Raw genomic sequence first — 25764 nt, forward strand, 5'->3', positions numbered from 1 at the left:
TTCTTCCATACAATACAAAAATGGGGAACCACAAGGAACATATACACTCTTACCATACCTAAGTAGCTGCATTACTACAAAAAGCACAGATCAAATAAGAAGAGTCCTTTTAAAAATATAAAAGTGCTTTAAAAATATAAACTATACGCCTGAAAAATGTATACAAAGTGTCCTTATACAGTGCCCTGTAAACTATATAAATAAACCTTACTTGGGAGACAGCCCGACATGGACTGTCTCAAGGCCTTTTCTTGGCTGCAGGTCTTTCTTCTGCCCGTAGATGGTGATCCGGCAAGCAGGGCAGCAGCAATTTGTGGGGGCCCCAACGTTTCTATAACCTGGCTGCTTATGCAAGAGGTAGTTCAGCACTCAGCAGAACCAACAGCAGGAGAAGGAGAGTTGCTTTTGAATTTGAGCTGGGCCACGGATGCCAGAAGCAGCCTGACAAATATGGCAGCAATGTGGGGGAAAAAGGGGCTTCATCAACACGGGCCGCATATGCGAGCAGTGATCTGGGAAATATTTGCAGCCTGGCTGACAGAGGTGTGTCCTAAAAGCAATTGCGCAGTGCTCCTCCCCTTTCATGGGGAATGCCACGTCAACCATAAGGAGCGCAGGCGGCAGTGAGCAAAGACCTTCCCTGTGAAGACGGGGGGGCGCCGTGAGCTGGGCTGCGGCGGTGAAAGTCGGCGCGAGGAGGAGACAGTGAGTTTGGGCGCTCCCCTCCCTATCAGGGAAGCGCCACACTTTAAGCAGGTGCCACAAAAAAGACAAGAGTCTCGCAGTGGCACAGAGCAGAGTGCTGGTCCCACCCTTCTCAGTGAGGGTTGGGTTTCTCCTCATTAACTGTGCTCACCACGCGCTGCGGCAAAGGTTTTGTTCTTTTTGTTTAAAGGATCCCCCCCACAGCATTACACGCATTAGTCTTTTTTTCCTTTCGCTTCTCTTCCACCTGACGGAATGTTACAAATGTCACAACTCAGAGAGGCAAATAGAGTGTAAACTGCAAAAGTGAATGGAATTAAATATTGTGTCAATGCATGCCTGAATAAATGTAAGATTAAAGTACATATATTTGTGTATTGGAGAGAAGGAGTGCTGAAGATGCGTGAGAGGGCAGCATGGTTTATTCCGCTGGAAATGCCTATAGCGGAACTTGAATTAATTACAGGTAGTGGAGGCTGCCAGTACTAAGGTAGTCAGTTATATGCCGGGCAGAGTGACATGTTCCCTCGTAAGAGGTCTCTGAGGAACTTCGTAATGGGAAATCTCTCCAGTTCCCCTCTGGGCATATCTGGCGGAAGGAGAATAGAGACATGGGTGTTAGGTCTCAGTGTGGGGCATAGTAAAAGAGCTAGTGGTGCAATTGGTAGGGGTGGAGAATGTTTGCAAATGAGCAGACTTCCCAACTGGTGGGCTGCTTATTCTAGGTCAAAAGGACTGGGGCCCAGTCAGTTACATGTCAGGCAGTGCAAGATATTTCCCACATTTCCCAATGCGTATTGGCCTCTTGGTAGAACCTGCTTATTAGGAAATCTTTCGAATAACCTTATAGGCTGGTTTCTTAGAACAGTGCTAGAGGGGACAGAGTAATAGAGAGCCCCATATCTGCTGGTGCAGTGGGATGGAGGGTTGATGATTGAGAGACATTAACAACCCGTAGAGCCTTGCACCCACACGTGTGTTGGGAAGGAGGTGGGGGAAGTGGACGTGGATTGAGATGTGTTGGTAGTGAGTGACTGCCAAACAGGCACGTGTCTCCTAGAGTTTGTAGAGTTTGGGCAGATTCAGTCACAAGATAAACTTGCCTACATATGATAACCTCTGCTCCAACCTCAGACACCCTGGGAAAAGCCTCTTCAATGCATGACATATGAGAGAGGGAGTCCCATCTATAGACAATAGTATCAAGATAGATCATCAAAAAACATGTACCCTCCACTGGTGGGCAGACACCATGTATGCATTTCTGTGAAATACAATGAAGGTTAAAAATTCAATTTCCACCTAAAGTACCTTCCAACGACCAGAGATTGCAATGTGTGAGATTTGCTGCAACAGTTTTACATTGCTGTATCCATTGCAACATAGCACGGCCCATCCATGAAATCAGTAAAACTAGTTTTGCAAATGTAACATCCTTCCCTGCATATGGTACCTGCTTGTTAATCTTTTCTTTTCTGGCTTGTGTTCGTTGAATAAGGACGAGCTGTTGGTTAAAATGAAGAGGAAAACAAGCCATGGGAGCACATTTATTTTAAAAGATTTTTATTTAATAATGATATCTTTCATTAAATAGAACAACTATTCGGCTTCATATGCGGCATCATTGAATACTTCCGAAACGATTTGGTATTCGGCCGAATACTAAATATTCTATACGGTACACCCCTAGATTTGACACAATTCTTGCAAACGTTAGGCTTTGTCTGTGCTGTGCCTCACTTAACGAAGATTCCCAACGTGTGTTTTAAGAAATGGGCATTACATGAATATACTTGTTAACTACATTTAACTGGCAGAATATATGTTCTTCCCTGAAGTGTGAAGGCCTAGAATGTATCTTAACCACTGTCAAATGCTTTGGACATCATTCCACACACTAGTGTTTTAGAGCCTGCTAAGGTTTGCAGAAGGGGATAAACTATTTGAAAAAAAGGATTGGTACAACCCCAAAAGGAGTCCGGTCAGAATTGCTAAGTCACATCTGTTCTTCACAGGACCAAAAGCAACCCAGACATGGTTCAGGCTCGTGGGCCATCATTGAGTTGTAGCAAGATGCTTCGGACACTGTAAGATCAGTACACATGTCGGAGAATACTGCTGCCACTTAGGGGACATTTGCAACACTACCGTGTTATTCATTTTAGGTTTCTCCTAATTGTAACATGATTATATCGACTTTTCTAATTCACCCAGACCACACTATTTATTTATTTATTTGTTTATTTGTTTATTCCATTTTAGAGCGCGCCTAGCCCTCAGGCATCTGGGCTAGGCGAGATTTACCCAACTATCCTATTTTTCATATTTCCGAATTCAATTGTAAACACTTAGACGTATGATAAGAGTATAATATTTCAGTGCTGATTTTCAGACTGTGAGCATTGTGTCCTAAACAAGAGCTGGCGCTGCACATGTATTCCCCACAGCATTAAATATATTCAGACACATTGCACAAAGACAATACGTCTGTAGACTAGACTATTCCTGGAATGTCTTTCATCTGTGGTGAGTGGCTGGGGCGTGGAGGAACATCCCCACCCCTGAGACACAAGGCGAGTCTTCCCACTGACCTTGCATGACCTCTAGGCCTGCACTTGGAAAGAACCTCATGACTCTGAAATGGGATCTCTCTTGATCACCATCCAAAGCAATATGTAATAAAAGATTGCTCATGAATTTGGATGCATGACAATATTTAGCACTCCTGTAAGCAGTGTTTTCTATGCCACTGTCTGTTTTCACATTAAATCACCTGCCTTGAAAATTGTTTCAGTAGTTTATGGAGCCCAGTTCCTTGGGCTGTAGAGTTATTTAGTCCTCTGTTTCAAGGCTGAATTAACAGCTAGTTATTTTAGTTCGATATTCCATGGTGTTATTAACAGATGTCTTAATGCCAAACGTTTTCCAACCTGCACAGTACCTGGATTAGCAATCACAGCAATAGCACGTGCACGCAGATTTCTAACGCTGTGCGTCACTTAGCTGTTTCAGAGCTCCACTGCTTGAAATTCTACTGCTCGGTTCAAGGTTAACCAACTGGGGAAACTCATGCGAGAAGGCTGGTGCCGCTCCAGTGCCTAGACATGAGCAGGCAGACTGTTTCTGAGAGGCTAATATAAATAGCGTTGCTGACTGCTGGCTCACACTCCCGATCGCAGTCTCAGACGCTGGCAAGCTCATGCCGCCTCCTGTTTTATGTGGGCTTGCGCCGAAAATGGTGTGTCGTGTTGATTTCTGGGAGTTGCAGTCCCTAAAATGGAAGTAACGTTTTGTGGTCTTTATTGGTACACACAATGCCTACGTTCTGGACAATATTTACGTATATGTATTTACCAACATGAGAGCCAGGGGAGTCACTTTGCAGAAAATGTTGGGGTAGGGGGGGCAAGACATCTAAATGAAAGTGGCCCCTGCCAAATGAGTGGGACAAAGTGGGGTGCCACAAAAGTTGGGGGGGCACACCCTTGTTTCCCCCTAAAATGATGCCCATTCTCTCTGGTCCTCCATGTATGCAGGGAGAAGGCCATTCGTGTTACCTCCAAGTACATCTTGTTGTTTTACCTTTATTGCACTAACACAAACATTTGGTTGCTAATTTTTAGGGCCTTCCTCAGGTCAGTGGCAGGGACGTCATTTCACCAAAATGCCAGGGGTAGCGGAAGTGATATCATACGACCCTTGATCTCTGATGACATCACAGGAAGTCATGCCATTTGACCCCACGCCGAAGAGATATCACGGGAAGCGATAGAACCCGACCTTTCACCCCTTGACAAAACAGGAAGTGGTATCATATAGCATTGTCCCTAAGTACAGTACGAATAATATGGTTACAATATCATTATAATGTGATATACATTTCATACAAGAATGGATCGCCATATGTATCGTTAAGATCAGTGTGCATAGGCCCATATTACCAAATTACTGTGAATGCCAGCAGACGTCCATGACCAAATGATAATGATGTGTTATTATATAGCACTTAGGCTTAAGCACTTCATATATAATACATACAATATCACCCAACCTGTGTTGGTACTCATTTATCGACCTCAGAACGATGAAAGACTGAGCTGAGGTGTTTAAGAACAGACTAAATCAGTGAGTCACCCCCTGAAGTGTGCCTGAAATAAACATTCAATGAGTATAGCATTTATTGTGTAGCATTCCAGAAAGACAAAATATTTGGAATTCCTATTCTTTCTTCTTTAAGGTCACTGCTGAAAGTGTTAAACTTGTGGAACCCCTGGTCTTTTTGTTTTTAAGGGATGGGGAAATACCGGGCCCTCCAATGTCGGAATGGCCTGGCATTTCCCCATTCCAGGAACCCAGACCCGGTACCCGGAATGGCTACCTCCAAAGTCGTAATGACCTCCATTGACAGGGAACTTATAAATATATACATTGTGAGCTTTTATGAATTCATTTAGACTCTGCAGATTTCGTTAGATGAACATTAAATGACTTGGAAAAACTGGTTCTGCAGAATTTCAGAGGCCAGATGAAGGGTAAATGAGTACCTACGACTTTCGCAGATGGTCAGCTCAGCTAATAAACCAGCCAGGGTCTTTATGGCATTATCTTCAAAGCCGATGCAATCTCTTTTATGTGCACGGGAGCTTGCAGAAGGGTTTCAGCCATTTGTTTTGACTAGCAATAAACATGAGGTTAATGCTCGAGGCCAGAGTGTCCGACACCCAGGGGATTTGATTGTATTCTCAGGATTTGCTGTGCGTACTGAAATGGTATTTATTTAGATTAGAGTGTTCTGGGATGCCAGTAAAGTTGGGATGGATGAGATAGTTATCACCAGTTCAAAGGTAACCTGTTTATTCTGCTTTCCTCATGTCATTTGAAGTATCCATGTGAACCATGTGCAATTACATTTAGGTTTAAGAGGTTTCAGGCCAGTTGTGACCTGTAATGGATTATGTTTGTATATGAATGTGTAACCATGTTCTGATGTCATGACCTACCACGACGAATCCCAAGAAGGGGTCTGCTATGAATACAATCAGAAGATGGAAGTTAAGATGTCGATAACCAGTGAGAATGGAAGAATTGGAGAACGATGGGATTTTTTTTATAGGTTTTATTCAATAACATGTGGGAGGTGTATTGTAATAAAATATTTGGGAGTGTTTTAACTGTTGCAAACATTTATATAATGTGTCAACATATGTGGTTTGTTGAAACTTGGGTTAGTTTGACCCAGGGTTATTTAGCTCCTCCACTGACGATTGTACAATAAACTTGCTTTATGTACTAATATGCACTTGTCCTTAAGTGGTGGGTCTGCTTGGTTTACGGTGATTAGGGGCCCATCCATACATTTGGTGACCGGCAAAGTGACCCCAGACTTTCCGAGACATTGAGGGTCTCCTGCCCGCACATTTCAGCTGCGGCACCTCTCTGCGGGAACCAGTCTTCAGTTCATGGTGAAAATGAGACGTTTGCGGGCACCATATTGGTTAAATGGCCCATCTGTTCCCCCGAGGCATGGTACCGTAGTCATGCTGTGCAGGACAAATTGAAAGGAGCACCACTTCGGAGCACTTCGGCTTCACAAGAGTGCACTTTTGGGGGTTAAGCAAGAGGGAAAAATAGAGGGAAAGAGGGATGTTTCTTTGACTTAAGGGGTTTGGTGAGGGCAGAATTGAAGTGCGTAGGTGGAGTTAGTCGAGGTTACAGGCATTGCTACACCGAATGCTTTGAAGGAGTGAGTGAACAGTTTTACGTTATACGTCTTAATTTAGATGCATGAACATTGGTGAACATTTAGCCTGGGATTATAGGTTGAGTAGATGCTAACTTAGAAATTATTTTGATCGTCAAAGAAATGAAATAGCGCCAAACCATTGTACATGATTTATGAATTCAAGAAGGCTGATGTAAATTTAGTCGAAAATTTCTTGAGGAGATGTTACACAAGAAACCAGTGTGTCCATCCTTCATGATTTAATGACAAATCGTTGTAATGAATCATTAATTTGGTATTACTGATTTAGACTGTTTGAGTTTTTAGCCTGAGTTTTTAGCCTATGAGTTTTTAGCTTATGAGCTTTTTGTTTTTGTTTTATGTACATTGTCATTTTAAATGCAGATGAATGTATTACTTTGTTGATTAAATTCAACTAAAACAATAAAAAAGAAATCCTTTGTAAATATTTTTACCTCGCGTGTTATTTTAGAGGTGTGAGATGGTATCCTACCCAGCATGTCCATTGTGTGGTTTGTTAAGATAACCTCCAGTTTGCTTGTCTGGTTGGCTGGAGCCATCACCTAGAGGTGAGGTGGCATCTTATGGTAAGTCCACCCATAGATACCTTCCTGAAGTATATCCTTGGTACCCTTCATGCTTCGCTTTTCTTGGTTAGTCAAAGTAGTGAAGGGGAACCTTTGTGTAGTCAGGGAAAGACGGTATAGTAGTAGAGAAGACTGTAACAGTGATGAAGAGAGCGGGAGGAGCAGTGTTGTAGAGAAAAACATTGCGCTCCTTCTATGCTCGAGTGAAGGAGATATCTCTGAGATATTGGCCAGTGAGTGTTTGTTTTGGATAAGATGCTGTCTTTTGTGTAATACCAAGAAGTATAACTAAAATAAATAGCTAAGCAAGGTGACTGTGGTGAAAGCGAGTGCGGTAAGTGATTGTGCGGAAGTATAAGAGACTGTGAAGGGAACAAAGTGGGGTTCTTTGGGTGGTGACTTTTTGTGCCGCAGGTTCGGCTTCAGTGTTATTTGTTGTGAAAATATTTCTGGGTAATTTGGGTTGTAGTAAGGAGACTGCTTTGAATCATTTGTGTCAGGTACTTCCTGGTTATAAGCTGAAGATTCTAAAATATCATTGGGAATGCTACATTCCTGGCCTATTGAGGGGACCTATGTTAAGGGGAAATTGGACAACCTGCATACTTTTTTAACTACAAGGCACAGGGCTTGAAATTAGAGAAGCGGTTAAACATTTTAGAGTTATGGAGGATGCATGAAAAAGGCAGGAAGGCCCATAGTGTCAAAGTCTCAGAGGAGGGTGGAGGAATTCCTTCTGCATCACTCCTATATGGGTGCTATACTTTATTGCCCGCAGCAGGGCATACAGACCCCAAGTTTGAACCTCCCTTTTCCCCAGTGGCCACTCCAGTGATTGTGAGACGGACACAGGTAATTTCTAGAAAATGGATAGCGAGTAAAGTGGAAGGGTAACTCCTTCAACGGTTAGGGCTGTAGCAAGATTGGGAATGGAGAGCGGAAAGGCAATAACTCCCCAGACTGATGGGTTAGCAGAGAAGTTAAGGGTGCAAGAATGACAGAGGGTGAGGCCGGCAGCTAGAAGAACGGATGAAGGGTTGAGAATGAGGGTGAAGGAGGATATTAGACCTTTTTCCGATAGGATAGAGGATAGGTTGAGAAAGGAGCGGGAAAACATGGAAGAAGCACTGAGGCTAGCAGAGAAAGAGGTAATGCTGTTATGACGTCAGAGAAATGAAGAGCTGGAAGTGAATAGACAGGCAAGGGATCTAGTGGAAAAGAGGTGGAGGCATGGACAAGTTCTTGTTAGGTTGCATAAATCGATTATCAAAGAGGTCAATTTGGACTTCAAAAACAGAAATATTACCATGGGTACAGGGTTCGAGCAGGGAGTACAGGGGCCACCACCCTGTGGTAGTGCTGCATATGCTTCCATGTCTGTAGAGGTATCAGGGGAAGTGATAACAGTAGTAAGAGATGAAGGGGAATGGGCATATGATGTCGAGCAGGGAGAGCAAGGTGTTGCTTGCCTACCTCCCGTTCCAGGAGTAGCGACAGAGAAAATACAATGGAGTCTTAGGACTCGCCAGGGTACTTGTATGGCCATAGTAACTAGCAGGGGAGAGATGGGGGAAGCCCCAGTAAAAGCAGGGGCAACTCAGTTTCCGTTACTCCAGAAAGATCTGGAAAGGCAATTTATGTCCCATGGTCACACATAGACCAAAATAATTTGATAACGACACTCCCATCGTACACTACAGGGACTGGGAAGTTAATGTTTGCATTACAGAAACAAACTGCCAGTGTCATATTGGCCATAGGGGATAGGAAAGCATATTCAGCGACTCTGATGTGGGAGTGGTCAGATGAGCTTTGACGGAGAGCGGAGTATCCGGGAGTTCAGTTGGATTCAAATGCTCATAAGGGAGCAGTTTCTTGTCACGTGCCAGGGCAACTGTCGCCTCTGAAATCTATGGAGGACTCACCTCCATTGCATTGTTCCACCACATTTCCCTTGCTCCCTTATTGACTGGTCTAGTTGTTGCACAACATGGCCGCCGCCGGAAGGTTCTTAACCACCCCTCTTCCGGCGGATGGTGCATTGCAGCCCAGTTTGTATCCCTTCCTGCTTTGGGTCTAAATGCTAGTTTTCCGCTCCCCATTCCATCTCGGAACGCTCTGCTTTCCTGTCTCTCTCTCCTCCACTCCGGCAGTTGTCACGCCCTGTCCAGGCGTGGATTTCCTCTCCTCCGGCTGCAGCACTTTGGGTTCTCTCTCGTTGCTGACTCTGGTCAACTGGCAATCTTTTGAGTTCCTTTGCTCTCCCTTATTTGCCTTTCTTTTTCTTTTGGCCTCACCTCCCCCTGGCTTCGCTCCCCTCTCGCTCGCTCTCTGTTTTCTTGGATTTCACCCAGCCACCTCACTCTCCAGACTTCATGTCTTTTCCTGCATTGCATATCAGGTTGTCTTGGCAACCGCTTTGTCCCTCGCTCTGTGGGGCTTATCGCCTGGTTCTCTGACTCCCTCTCTCCCGCTCATCCACTCCCGGACTCAGCATACTCCTCCAGTCAGTCTGGAGCATACCTTCCTGAGAGGATTCCACCCACTTTAAGGAACTTACCTGCTCTTCAGCAAGTCTGCATCGGTCTGCTCTGCTCCCAATCATCATGGGTTTTTATGCCTGTTTCAGGTTTCCCCCCTTCTGTGGTTGCCTCAGGTGAGGGGTTACAGGCCTGCTAACTGGACAAGCGGTCACTGTGGCTTCCTTCTGGGGTAGACCCTACCTGCATAAAAAAGGGACTACAGATTCAAGAGCAGAAGAAAAAAGGCACATCTCGAATCCAGCAGTTCAGGTGAGGGGGACGAAGTACTCCCTGTTGCTGGGGAGGATTTTGACATTTTTAATGATTGCAGGGCACAGGTATGGTAGGCCCTGCAGTTTATGTTTCCCCATATGCCTGATGTAGATGAGATTCTAGCCAAAACAATGAAGTTGGATGATGATTCTGCGGCACACATCCAGTTAGTCGAGGAGATGTGGAGTGCAGAGACAGGAGAAGCGTGGGATAAGAATGTGGGCATTTTTTTACCCCATGCTACAGAAGGGACTCTCTAATGAAGTCCAGTCTAGATAAAGTAGCAGAGATAGAGGTCAAGAGTTGGACAGAATTTCAGGCACACATTGTGTATTTTTGTAAAAAGAGGCAAGAAAAGGAAAAGGAAGCTATAGAACAGGCACAGAAGACAGATGCCACACTTGTTCAGAGAAAGCTGGCGAAAATCTGTTTGGAATGGTCAGTGATTACTAGTACCACATAAAGGACAGCAAGGACAATTGGGGCATCAGGGACATGGTGAATTGGGTATGATACAGGGGTGGATGGATGAGTATCGCCCCAGTCCAAGGCAAATGAGAGGGTTTCTTAGGGGTGGGGGAGAATTTCCATGAGGAAGTGGATCATTTGGAGGGTTCAGAGAAATAGGTCCTTGGTTTAATGGCCCAATGGGAAATAACTATGGAGGGTTTTATGGGATTCAGTGTTGGTCATGCAGAAAGATGGGACACATGTCATAAGATCGTCGAGACAGGTCACAGTATTTTAAGATGGGAGCTCAGCAGAGGCAATAGCTGACCCTGCTATTTGCCCCAGGTTCTGTGCAATTGCAGCAGGCATTGGTTGAACAGACCCCAGCGACTGGGCCTGCACAGACCTATGGGATCCCACTCACCATGCCAGCACAAACATCAGGACAGACATGGAAGAAAAATACTTTACCCCAAGGAACAGTTACTCATTACACTGGAGCAAGTGTTTTGGAGGGTGTCCTTTGTTGCTCCCCAGTGCTAATATGTACCAAGAGTAGGACAGCCCACAGGGATCTCTAATGTGTCCAGTCCTGTCTGTTACCACCAATCCAGAAGAGGAACCCCGGATAGTTATGCAGGTAGGTGATCAAAGATTTTCATTCATAGTCGATACAGGAACCACACAATCTTGCATCAAGGAAGGTGAGTTCCCCTTGTCAGGAAAAACAATGGGCACAACAGGATTCTCTGGGGCTAGCTTGTTGGTTCCTTATACAGAAGATATACATATCAAGGTAGGTTTACAAAATGTATGGGGTGTGTGCTAGCCCCTGTGCTTTCTGCCCTTTATATTAAATATTAATGGCCTCTAACGGGCACTGGTGGAAACTGATGTTGATTTCCTCAGGCCGGGTGGATTTTCGCTCCCAGTGTTGGCCTGTGCGGATGACATGTTTTGATCGCCCAAACCCCTATTGCCTTACAACATCTAATAGATGCTTATACCACATTCATGTCAAACCTCATGTTAGCAGTACATTCTAAATAAATCTGCTTTAATGGCTTGTTCAAGAGGAGGTTGTAGATCGATAAAGCTACAAATAATTTGGAGTTGTGGTGAAATAATCCCTAGGGTAGATACATTTGATTATCTTGGAGTCACCTTTAGCACAAACTGTCAGGGGATCTCTCATATAGAGAAGCAGTGCTCTAAAATGAGGCAATCCCTGGGGGGCCTGTCTTGTTTTAAGAATATGTGTTTAGGGCAACCAATCAAAATTATTTTGGAGGTATATAGAGCCCAAACAAAGGCTGCAACAAATTATGGGGCAGCTTTGTGCGGTATGGAGAAAGCAACCACAATCGAAATAATAGAAAACACTTTCTTTAAAAATAAAAACTGCTTGGTCTACCTAGTTCAGCACCTAACTTTGTCATACATATTGAACTTGGAATCCCCCATATTGGTGATGAGTGGCAAATGGCCCCTTTTTTATATTGGTTGGCGGTTTGGGCTAATCCAAAAGCTACATTAACGCATATGATTATTAAAACTCTGACCACCAGTTTGGCAAGACGTAAAATAACATGACTCACTTATATTTATAAGTGTACTTCTCAGCTGAACAGAGTTGCAATGTCCGCCTGCCCTTCTAATACCTGCTACTGTGAACAAATATAAGAAATAGTTTTATTCTATTTTTGTGTCTAATAGTGAAACATCCGGGCTCCAACTGGAGTAAAATAGAATACACATGCTAATTTCAGGTTTAGAGGGCATTCAGCCGTATCTCCTGCATAGCCATAAACTCACAGACCACTGGACATTGACCAGGGCACGTTTTAATTCTTTATGGCTTAGGACGAGAACGAAAAATGGACTGAGCATGGAACAGTCCACAGTCTGCCTGGGGTGTAACTGGCCAGAAGAAGATCTCCTACATTTTGTTTTGTTTTGCTCTGTCTACCAAGATATTAGAAAGAGGACTATTGTACCGCTGCTCAAAAATGAAGGCTTTATTCAAGCCAGACTTGCCCTGATATTCTTGATGCGTGCTGAAACTTCCCCAGTGGCCTGGGGTTGTTTAGAATTCTTGAGAAAAGCCTGGCATCGGCAGAAGAAATTGTTTGACAGATGAAATAGTACATGTATTTTATATTAATCCAATGTTTTTTTTAAAACATATGATGTGTAAATTGTGTTTGCATATGGTTTTTGTTTTTAACTGTTTTGAGTATTGTTGTAGGTTCTGTGTATTGTTGATTTTAAAACTGGTTTATGGATTTTTTTATCCAAATAAACTTTATTGATAAAAATGTATCTGCTCCTTTGCTGTATTGTACAGATACCCCAGTGAATCTCATGGGTGGAGACCACCTAAAACAGCTTTGCATGTTGATTGCTTTCACGGACAAAGGTATAGTATGCTTGACTCCAGGTTTGTATCCCGTAAGAGAAGAAGCTTGTTTGCACAATGTAGCAACAGCACGATAAGTGAATGTAAATTCAACTCTGTTTCTTTATGGGGTAATGGTTTTGTTGAGTTGTGTCCTGGGAATCAGAAAACAGACAGGGCGGGTACCGATTGAGTTTTTGTTTTGGCTTGTTGTGCCGCAGGAGGTAACACCAGGCACCATTGTCACAATTCTCTGGGAGGCAGTAGTGTTCAAGAAGAACAAGGTGGTTCTCTCAGGCACAGATGAGGAAGGCGGAGAATGGAGCATAGTGCTGTGCATCAATCCAACCTTGTCACTAGCAATTGTTTGAACACACTGAAGACACAGGAGACATGGTTTTTGAGATTGGGGTGCCGTTCCAGATATCGATAGAGCAAAGGGAAATACCACAGGCCATGCTCATCGTACAAATACATTGCTACATTGGAAGGAGGGTTTGGAAAAGTGGCGGACCATATATGGACCAGCAAGCCTCTTGATGTGGGAGTGCTAAAGAGTGTTGGAGTAGTGCGAATGAAATTAAAACCTGGTGTGATATTACCACAGGTTAAGCAGTACCCATGTCTAGAGAGGAGGATAAAGGGATTTACGAGACCATTGTGGCATGGTTGAGGCAAGGCATAATACAACCTTCTGTGTCCCCATGTAACACAGACATCTTCCCCGTGAAGAAAGCGAAGGGGTCCAGTTGGAGGATGGTCTAGGATTGGCGCCCCCTCAATAATATTGTTGAGGTGGAAATTCTGCTGTACTGTGAATCTCCAAGTGTTTTCAACAGGGTGGTTCAGATGGATTTGGGGAACGTACGTGTGTCCAGTACGGTAATTCGTTACGTGGATGATTTGCTAGTTTGTAGCACTTCAGAAGAGCAGTGTCGAGGAGATTCAATAATGCTCCTCATCCTACTTGCAGAGAAGGGGTACGAAGAGGACAAAGAATAATGTCAATACCTCCAGACAGTAGTAGAATATTGTAGAGAAGCGCCTCAACGATTGCATCTGAAAAAATACAACCCACTGGGGAAAAAGGCCCAGCCACCTCTTGCAAGGAAAACAAAGTTTTATTTCCACAAAATTAGAAATGCACCAGCAAAGAACTCTGCTGCCACTGAATTTTCTGCCGAAATTAATACAAACAACATTTTATGAAGGCATGTAGTGTCATCAGTGACGTAAGTTACATGATGTACAAATTGAAATGGCTGGTTGGTTGAGACCCTATACATAGGCTACCTGCTCAATAAGGGATTTCAGGCCATTGGTCCCAGCCTCGTCCGTCCATCCTCTCTCATGTGGACTCCTCTTTGCACGTCATCAGGCATAAAGTTACAGCTAATTGGCAATTATATGAAGAAAAACAATAGTGGCTCTATCTCTAACCTAATGTGCACCTGGTACTGCAGACATGGGCTAAGAGGATATTTCGAGGCCATTGCTTCTAACAACTAACTACTACCAGCTTGATTTCATGTTTATTTGTCCCTCCTGGCGCCTCGCAGTACAAATCATGCAACCTATGGTGAAAGCAACTGATCCCTGTGTTCAGATCTTTTCTGATCTATTGGGTGTTTAACAGTTTTATGGTTGGTGTTCTGGAACTGACTTGTACCTTGGAATGCTGGATGCACTCTTTCTTATGGGATTTCTTTTAACAGTGAGCTCTCAACTCTCTTGTGACCTTGCAGGGCACCTTCCTTCTGCGATATGAAATGTTGGCAACATGAGACAAAGAAGGGTCTATGGATCTCTGCAGTTCTGGCCTTTCTCACCGGTGCCCAAGCTGAAACCTATCCCTGCATGCATACACTTTATTTCTATGTGTGTGTGGCTCGGGCGTACAGCCCTGGCTGCAACCTGACGGTAGGCCTTGATTCCAATATGGCTGCTACTATCTAAGATGGTGTTTTATTCCCATGTGTACCAGAGCAAATATGCACACCACCCTCCCCATAATATGGCTCCTAGCGACACCCCACTACTCCTGAACCTTCCCAAGCCTCGACTGCACACTTCTTGTCTCATCCAGAAGCACTGGGGGGCTTGTGATGATCATCCCCTTCCCAACATTCCCCCCTTTCGTTAGTACTACATGTAACTCCCTCCTCCTTTTCACCCCTTCTTTCTTTTACCAATCTTTCAGCTTCTAAGTATGGTGGTGACCCTCCCTTCGGTATCCATGCCTTACATACAGACCATAAACCTTCCACTGCCTGCGCATATTGCTCAGGGGAACATGTCACATACTTACTGCTAAATCTACCCAGTGTTCTGTGTAGTTCTAGGGGTCAGGTGGGGGAAGTGTGGTGGTACCTGGGGGGGTGAAGTCTTTGCTCTATCACAATCATGCATTGCTTGTTTGGATCGTCAGTCTGTACTGTGCTATCTTTTGTACCACATGGTGCCTCCAGTGTGACAATTGAAAACATCATCATTGTGGTGCTAGGCACTGCTTTGGCACAGCACCGAAGTCCAAGCTGGCAAGTGCAGAATATTACCAATGTGAACACGACCACGGGAACCAACATCGCCACAATCGCCCCCATCCAGGATTGTGCCCACGAAAAGAGGTCATCAAACCAGTCAGTCTCTTGTATGCCCACTTCTTTTTGCATATGAGTGCCGAGATTGTGTAGGGCCCCTTTTATATTGGTAAGGGACCTGTTCTCTGCGTCGTTAGGCACTACGTAGGTACAGAATGAATTGCCAAATTTCTTGCAGCCCCTTGCCTCCAAGATAGTGAGGAGTTCCAGCACATATCTATTCTGTAGTGTCATCAGCCTTATTGCACGCATTTCCATCTTGATTGCTTTGAGGCCCTGTTCCATGTCATTGGCCAGTTGGATCACTTCCCACTGCATGATCTGGAGCCACTTGGCATTCGTGGTGGTCTATACCCCTGGTAGCAACAGCAATGCAAAAAATGTCTCTTTTTTGTTGTAGAGCTGTTATTGATCTTGGATTTGTTTTAGTAACTGGGAAGAATCTTGTGATAGATCATTCGATCTTCTCCTCCTTTGCAATGCTTCTCTTTTCTCCTTCTCTGGCATGATGCAAAATATATGCTTCTGCAGTGCCACCGTGGTGGGGGTGCCAGACCCTGGTGTAGTTGCTGGAACCGACAAGCCACCTGGTCCCAATATCAAATGTTTTTCAGGGACCACCAAGAGCACTGAGTGCAAAGAGGCCAGCGAGCAGGTGCCCCTCCATGATGAGGGGAGGTGCAGAAACGCCTGCTGGCCACACACCTAGTAGTTGTCCATCACAGCAGCTGTTCCTTTTTTGAGATGTGGAATGTATAATGTCTTGTGGCATCTGCTACTGACCCCCAAAAGGATGCTCCCTTCATTGTAAAAGCACAGTTCATATTCTCCTTGCTTTTGCACTTTCATTGGTCTCTCCATTTGCCTTGATCCATGTGAGTTTTGCAATTTGTTCATTCTAGTATCTGCTGCATACACTATCACTTCCTCTCAGAATCATACTAGTCCTCCTGACAAGCAGCTCATTGTAGTTTCTTGCCACCTGTTCACCATGAACTTGACATCTTCCAACTTGAGATGCAGTTATTGCAAGCACGGCACACTCTTGGGATTTTGGGCACGTTGGGCCCCATTACAAGCATGGAGGTAATCAAAAAAGGAAGGCGGAATGGTAATACCGGCATCGAGTACCGGTCTGGGCCATTTTGAGCCGTAAAATCCGGCATTACTGCCACCGCCTGTACCGTGCCCCTTCTTACTGGCATGCGCACATCCACACGCCCTTCGTGGTGGCAATACCGGAGTGCCGCTAACAGGAGGACATCACAAGTAACGCGGGCATGCATCTACTGGCATCCCGAAGGCGGTAAATAGGGCCTGGATGATGGCAGTACTGCAGGCATCACGGATCACCCGTAAATAGCAACCTGCTGTGCACCCAACTGCCTCAGGTGCACACAATCACCACAGGTGGAGGCAATGGAGCGTGTCCCAGCACAAAAGGAGCACACCCACACACCACACACCTTCCTACACCAAAATGATCCCACTCGCTGTTGCAATCCTGGGGCTGGAGGACATGCCTGTACTGCTACACCAGCAACAACAACAACTACAACAACAACAACAGGCAGCACAGAGGAGACACAGGAGGAGAAGGAGGGTGAGACAGGCCCAGCAAGTCCCACCAGTGCAGCCAGTGGTACCACTTAGGCAGCCACCAATTCCTCGCATCAGAGCCAGTCCATTCAACCTAACCCCTGTGCAGATCCACACCCTTTACTGGAAGGACCGGGACACCATCACCACCATAGTGGACATGATACACAACGACATTGTCAGCCTGATAGAAATCCGCACTGCCATCCCCCCCTCTACTGAAGGTAGTGTCTGTGCTCCACTTCCTGGCCACAGGCACCTACCAGCACTCAGTGGGCACCTGCATGGCATATCACAACCACTCTTTTCACGCATGCTGACCCAAAGTGCTCGATGCCCTCCTGAAGCATGCAAGCATCCACATATCCCTACCATGGGCTGGCCAGGAGCTCGCTGACACTAAAGTTTGCTCCAATGCACTAGCAGGCATGCCCAATTCAATCGGTGCCCTCAACTGCACCCATGTAGAATTGGTGGTCCCTCATGCCATTGAGGTGGTGTACCACAATCGTAAGCAATATCACTCCATCAATGTGCAGATGGTATGTGACTCCAGCAAGATGATCACACATTGTTGTGCCCAATATCCCGGATCCACACATGATGCCATGGTGCTGCGTAACTCCTCGCTATCCCTCTACATGGAGCGACATGCTGGATGACGTGCCTGGCTGCTCGGTAAGTTGCCCGACAGGCCCATGGCAGTGCAGTGGGGGGAGGCATACTCGACCTGGGTGAGAATGGAGGGGGGATGCATACTCCACGTGGGTGAGATTGAGGGGGGATGCATACTCCACCTGGGTGAGATTGGGGGGATGCATACTCCACCTGGGTGAGAACGGGGGGGATGCATACTCCACCTGGGTGAGATTGGGTGGTGAGTGGACAATGCACATGCAGCTAAACACTGTGGCCCTGAACATCCCAACCTGAACAGGACACATCAATGCCATACATAAGACCAATGCTGCACAGCAATGACAATATGCCAGACGTACAAGCAAGCCGCATCCGTCAACACGTCAACTCCTCATCTAATTAGCATACCCTCTGTGACACAATCCAGCAACATGCAGTGAGTATGCGTAACGGACATGACTGCAGCAAAGCACAACACAGGACATGCACCCTTGAGTGGTAACAAAGAATTTCCACCGAGGGTTTACACTGATTGTCACTGGCCCACCACCACAGTCGTACAGCACGGCACCATGGGAATGTCAAGCGATGGATGACAAAACATGATTACACCTGTGGCAATGCTGCTATTGGGAATACAAACAGAGTCCTATACATCAGCAATATGGGTTTAAAAACATTGTTCCGCATCCACAGTACATCTGCATCAGCATGCAAGTGAACACCCTGCATCATTTGGACAACGCAATCCACACCTGCAAACCATAGTACAGCACCCATTGTGTCAAATGAGACTGTGTGCATACATCCAGGGACATGTGCATGTCAACATGAAATAGCTGCTGCCATGGCATTGATTTCTAAAGTTGGCAGGTCAGATATTGACTGACACATACCTCATTGTGCTCCCATGCGGGTGATGGTGGCTATACCTTGAAGCCGTGGCTACTTACCCCTGTACGGAACCCGCAGAACAGGCATGAAGAGGAGTACAATCGGGTTCATACCCGTAACCGTGTTGTGATCGAGCAGATCTTTGGCCTGTTGAAGACATGGTTCCGCTGCCTCAGCAGGTCTGGTGGAGCACTCCTTTACGGGCCTGAGAACGTGGGAAAGATCACCATGATCTGTGCCATGCTGCACAACATGTACATCCGGCGAAACGTACCACTGCCACCTGACATTGACCTACATGCACCGGGTGAGGAAGATGATGATGATGGAGGAGGTGCAGCACCCCTGCCAGTTTGTGATGCACAAGATGGCCATGCTGTGCGCCAATCAGTGATTGACTATTTCTTCTGAACCACCAGGATGCTGATGGCTCTGTGTAAGTACTACACTGGGCACTGGGATCATGTGCATATGGACACAGGGTGTGTGGGGAGTTGGGCACTGTGCACTATCATGAATTGAATAAACACACGAAATGAGCAATGTCCAGTCATGATATGATTTTGAACACAACGGGTGTATTGGACATTTAACATTATAGTGGTTGAACCCTCCACCTCACACACATCCTCCCCCCACCCCCCACCCACCAACACCCCATACCCCCCAACATCCCAAACACCACCCCCCTTTCCCCAACACCTCCAACACCACCTCCCCCCTCACCCATTGTCATCCCATACATGATGTGCCAATCGTGGTTTTCCCCAGGATGCAGTTGACACATGCAGGGTAGCCCTGCTAGTTGCGGCCTCTCTTTGGGTCTGGGGGCAGCATGTCCGTGTGGCATGCACTGCACCTGGTCTGGCGCACAGGGCTTGTGGGAGCCGAGGTGGCAGGTGTGGTGGATGCCTATGCAACCGTCGGTGCAGGTCGTTGCTGCTGCAATTGTTCAACAATCCTGCCAAGGACCTGGGTTACTGCAGCTAAACTGTTGCGGATGACCATGGTGTTAGTGTTCATGGCTATGATGTTAGCTGCATTTGCTTCACGTATCTCACGGCGGGTCAGTTCCCCCTCCGCCACATACTGCCGGACCAGCTCGATCATGCTATCCTGGCGGCCTCAATCCTTGTCAAGCGGGCCTCCATGTTAGTGGTGGCTGTGGAGGTGGACGGGGCAGTGGCAGGGCGGGCCAATGCTGGACTGCCCTCTGATGGGGACCACAGATGTGGACTCCCCAGTACTCTGGCCTGTTGTTGCATCGGCCTGACTGGTGTGCCCTGTGTGGAGTGCAGGGGGTGACCTGGGGACTCAGGGTATGTGCACATTCCACATGGAGGTTGCCGTCCATGTCGGATAGTTCATCGACGTGGACATCAACGTCGCTGAGGGGGGCTGAGGCAGCTGCCTCCCCAATTGAACTGGTGGCAGCAGACTGTGTGCCATCAACTTCAGCCTCTACTACAATGGACGACTCTGCTGTGGCAGTGTCGTCAGGTGGTGTCTCACTTGTAATTTCCATCTCCGGTGTCCTGCCCTGTACTGCTGGTGCTGGCCTTTGTGGCAGTCTGGGTGTTGGTGTTGCCCTGGAGGGGGATGGTCCTGTGCCTTCTCAGCTGGCCCTGTATCCCTTGGAGGATGTCATGGCCTGTGCGGCCGGCTCCTGGCCTTCACTGTCCGCATTTGTGCCTGTGGGGGAACAAGAGATGCAGGGCATCAGTGATGGTTGTATGTGCAAGATACAAAAATTGGTGTTCTTCAGTAGTTCACGTTTCATGCATTGCATTCTTGTAGGTGTGACGCACAGGGTACCTGCAATGGGGGGGCATATTAGCATACGTCATGGACTCTTCTTTCTGGACTGATGTGTACTATGTGGCATACCGTTGTATTGCGGTTTGCGTGATGTGTGACATGTTATTTCTTCCTGTGTGTTGGGTGTCAGTTGGTAATGGGATTGGCACACAGCATGCATATCATTGTGCCAGGGTTTGGGCCACCAACTGGACATTGATCTGTATATGTGTGTATGATGGGCCATGTATTGTCTTGGTTCACTTTCACATCTGTTGTGCTATGTCATGCTTTGGTTCTCTGTGGTTTGTGGGGACACTCACCTCCATCTGCCAAAGAAGGCACACCCGCCTCCGTGTCTCCGAATCCCTTGATCGACTCCATATTGATCGTGGTGCTACATGTCTCCTCCCATCTTGACAGTTTGGTGGGAGAGTGGTCCCCGCCGCCTGTTGCCATGGCCTCCCTGCGGTTGGCAGAAAGGATGTTCCGTAGGTGGAGATGTGGATCGTCCCACCTCTTTTTCACATCCTTCACAGTGCGGGTGGTGGTGCCAACCGCAGTTACCTTCCTCGCCACCTCCTCCCATATTTCTTTTTTGCGCAGTTGGGCTGCGCGCTTTAGGTCATTAGCAAAGACCTCATCAACATGGGCCACCAGCATGTCCGCTAACATATTGAGCTCCTCGTCCAAGAACTTCTTCTTGCGCAGGCGGGGGGTGGACTTCCTAGTGGCCTTCGGCACTCTTTCCTGATTCTGCCTTCTCTCCACTCAGTATCAGTGGTGTGTTCGGAGGATTGCAATGGATTGTGTTCTTTAAGATGACCGCGGGCGCATTTCCCGTTCCGGCGCAATGACGTTACTTCCGGGTCCGGTATTATGAACCCGGTATTTACATGATGGTATTGCTGGGTCCGTTATTAAAGGGTTGCTCCTGGGTGGAGGCGGTGTCAGCGGGTTCTGTGATGCCGCTGTCAGGGGTTTGGGGGGTCTTTAGCGGCATGGTAGTGCAGCCATTACCGGCATGGGCGTTCACACGTGCTCGCGCTCTCGTAATCAGCCGCTATTCGCGGTGTCGAGGGAACAGGGACATGCTACTAACACCATGCCGGTAATGACTGTGTTTTTACAGCGATTCTCGTAATGAGGCCCATTGTAGTTGATAAAGATCTGCCACTTCTAGTCATACGCTTTGTGCCTGGGAAGTGCTTTGAAGCCTGCACAAACATTGAGCCTCCACAATTGAAATTTCCTATGGCATTAATACCTTGGGGTCTCCTAGCACGTGTGGAATCATGGAACACACGTAACAGCTTCCATTAACTTTCATTTTCCCTACTGAGCTCATGTCTGTGTACCAATTATTATTTAACTCTGGATGGTGCACATCTTCTATCATATCTAACCCAAGTCCTTGGTATTGAAAGTATTTAACCCTTCTAATTTGTCTTTCAAAATGTTTAAATCCACCAAAATGTGAACCAGTAGAAAAGGAAGTGTCATTTAGTATTACTTTAGAGGACACATTAGGAAATAATGATAACATGAGCATATTTGCAACACTCCCTATACTCTGCTGGGTGACAAAACATCATGCTGTGTATCATGGACCACGGTCGCTGTATCATTTGTATCAGTTATATTTGCAATTGCATGTACAACATTATCATGTGTTTAAGATCCCCCAGTCATAAGTAAACGATCAGTTAATAGCAGTTGCATTTCCTAGCCCCATTTTTATATCACTACTCCATATAAAACTACACCTTAAATAAATCCCTTGTCCAAACATAGATATAGCAAATATATTAGCTACTCAATGCATTACACATATGTACGTGGAGGAAAACACAATTGCAAGAGGATCCATCTGAAACCACGAATAGTTTTTTTTGGGAATGGAGTTGTTAGACCAATGTACATCCATTGCAAGGTAAATAAATGAAGGAGAGACAATAGGGAGGGAAACAATAGAGATACAAAGATAGAGAGAGAGAGAGAGAGAGAGAGAGCTCCCAGTGCAAACAATGCACAGCAGCATTTTCATTTATCACAGAGGTATGCTCATTGTAGATTCTCTTTTGTTTTTGTTTTTTGTTTTTTGGTAATGTAAATACACATCAGGGAGATGGCGATGTAGGTGGAGTATCAGATGCAGTGTTGGTCGTCTCTTCAGTCCTTCGTGGCACGATCTATTGGTAGCTACTTTTATGGATTTGGTTAGGGCACAAAAGTAGCTGCGAAATTCATCCCCTAAAATGAACGCAGCCCTGTGAGCATTAGATGCTCTCCTGATTGGAGACAGAGGGATGTGCATGCAGTGCCCGTTACCACCTCTTGTGCCGATAAATGATGATCCATACAGGGCTGCGTGTGCATGCTGAATAAAGCAAGAGGCAAGCAGTGCACCAAATTTTTCTTTAGGGTAGTGCAAAGCTTTGAAAGTTTACTTTTGATAAGACTGTTGATCCTCTCCACAACCCTGTTGGACTGGCGGGTTAAATAGTAAATATCCTATGCCTGATGCCCAATAATGCGGTTATTTCCTTAAAAAGCTCATTGAAGAAGTGCATGCCATTGTCGGACCTTAAAACATCACACACGCCCCATCGAGGAAAGACCTCTCTAACAAAAATTTGGCTGCACATTTCACATATGGGCGTGCACAAGGACCAGCTTTCACCCACCGTGGGAAAGGACACACAACAACTATCAGGTAGCGAGATCCATTACATCTTTCGCCTATGTCAGCATAGTCGATATGTAACTCGCGGAATGGCCCAGTATGGCGGGGCAGTGTACCTCGAATAGTTTGTAAAGTAAGGCCAGTACTGTAACTCTGACATGTGGTACAGTTGACAACCATCTTAGTTATTGCCTCCTGCAGATTGCGGACAAACCAGTCCTCCTGTAAATCTGTGGCGATGTGTTCCTTGGATACATGATAAGGGTGATGCAACTAGTTGAATGTGACCAGCAGCAATTCGTATGGCATAACTGCTTTGCCTGATGCTACTTGTTGCCACAACAAATTTGTGAGGGATTGCTTGCACCCTCTATTTTACCTTAATTCTTTCTCTTCCTGTGGCGCTTAAACCTGCAACTTTATTAGTTGTTCAATTGGTAAGGAATTATAGGAGTCTGGCAATTGTTCCCTACTCTGCACTACCACTGGGTACTCAGGGACACTCGGCACCAGTAAATACGCAGCATGCTTGGCCGCCGCATCCGCGGCAGCGTTACCGAGTGAGACCTCACCTGTATCGTCAGTATGGCAAGTGCATTTCACCACCGCTGTCAAGGATGGTTGGGATAGTGCGTCAATTAGTTTGTCTAACATTGCTGCATGTTTTACTGGGGACCCAGCTGTAAGCACTCCTAAATCCCCTCCTCTTCCATCGCGCCAGGCCTGCATGCACTGTGGTGGTGACGTTAGCTGAATCAGAATACATGGTGACACGGCATCTTGAGGTGCTTTGAGATGCTAAAAGCGCCTCAATGAGTGATATAAGTACTGCTCCTTTGGCCGAATAGTGCATAGTAATCTCTTTTGCATCAATACCTTGTGTAACCCATTGACCCAACGTACTACTGCCACCCCAGTATGCCTCAATCCTGAACTCTGGTTGATAGTTGCTGACCCATCAACGAAAAGCACTTCCCCTCTTCAAGGGGGCAATCCCTTGCCTTTAGGATCGCATCCTCCTCCCCTCAAATGACACATAATCATGTGCTACCAGGTCCTCTTCAGTGCACTGCTCTGTTAGAAAAGTGGAAGGATTGACAGCTTTGCTCCTCGTGATATGAATGTTGGGGCTGGATAGGATGATTTCATACGCGGGAGCTCGCTGCGTGACTTGGACCACTCCAAAATGTCGAACACCACATGCTCTATGTACAGTGTTACAGAGCACCCCATAACAATTGTTGAGCTCTTCTAAATTGCAATTGCAGCAAGCGCTTATTTGCATGGGAATTGGTCTTGCAACACAGAATCTATCAGTCTGCTGTAATAGACCAATGTCTTGTGGCCCATCATATTCTTTTGTGTCAGTACTGCAGCCATCAATTGGCCATTTGAATGGGAAAAGAGATAAAACTCTTGCGTGTAGTCTGGGGTGGCCAGCACTGGGGCCATGGAGATCGTTAAAGTGTTAAAGTTGGTGAGCATGTCCTCTGTACAAGCAATCTTATGGTCATTCCTTTAGGTATCTTTAAAGCCCTGTAACAGTGGCCTGGTGAGCGCTGTATATTCTAGAATCCATGATCTACAGTAATTACACAACCCTAGATATTTCTGCATTTCCTTGACAGTTTTGGTCTGGGGTGTGCTACGTACTTGTCAAGTCTAATGAGGGATGAAAGGGTCTCAACCCCCTCTCCCGGACCACAGAAGCCGAATAGATCGACCCTCCCACCGTGATTGGCACGGGCGTCTGAATGTAAATACACAGATAATCACGTGGCAGCCAATGGGGGGAAGACGGAGTTAGGGAAAGGGTGTGGAATGACAAAGGGAAGGTAGGGAAGAGAAAACATGCATATCTAACACAGAAACTTAATACTAACACTTCATCATTCTGCCCTCCATACTATCCTAACCAACTCCTGAGAATCCTTATGTTGCACATAGGGTTCTTATTTATACTATACTATACCATACCCATGATCATGTGCGTGTGAGTATAACACATAGCAAACAGGAAGCAACCCAAACTGTATGGCACACACAAGGGAATCTTCCCTACATGAATTCAACATGACACAAGGCCCAGTGGGCTGACATTTAACATAAGCAAACATAAGCAATAAACATTAATCATGACTTGTCTGTAGCTGTTTAACGGGAAGACTTTGCCCCTTCCAATTAGTAAAGATTCCTCTCTCTACTGCGAGTATTGCCTCATACTCCGGGTATAAACAATATTACCAACAACCCACTGACCCAACGCCAGTAGCTCATGAATTCTCTCAGAAATTAGCATTTAAACACCATGCTCGAGGCATTAACATAAATACTTGAATGCACTTATTTTAGGGTCCGGGTGACTCGAGAGTACACCCGGACATGAGGACATACCGTTGAGGAAACGCCGTAGCCACTTGGAGCCACTGCTGCGCATAGTCTGGAGACACAGCTCAAGGCAGCGGTATGGAAGGCTCACTGCCGGGGCCTGGGGTAAGCTGCCGAGTGACCTGCGTTGCCTCCCAGAGTCACGCCCGCAAAGATCAACAGGCTCGGGCAGGCAAATCTCTCTCACCGCCATTATTGCCTGCAGGCCCAGCTCGCCGTCAGTTCGTCCAGAGCCCCATACACGCGTCATGGCCGCCCGTGCTGCACAACATCAATTATCAGCACCTGTGCACGGGCTGTCAACGGCTAAATACTCTCCTGTTGGGCTCCAGCTGGCTCACGGCATGAACTCCAGGGACTACAATCCGTCCCTAAGCTTGCTGTGAACAGTAGTCTTTACCTCAATTTCTCCTATACTGTCTCCTGGGCTTGCCACAAACCCTATTCCTGACAGTACCTCCTCTCCCAGGGCTCTTCCCTGGC

This window comes from Ambystoma mexicanum, chromosome 4q (assembly GCF_040938575.1).
Source record: "Ambystoma mexicanum isolate Mex_15411 chromosome 4q, UKY_AmexF1_1, whole genome shotgun sequence".
Classification (NCBI taxonomy): Eukaryota; Metazoa; Chordata; class Amphibia; order Caudata; family Ambystomatidae; genus Ambystoma; species Ambystoma mexicanum.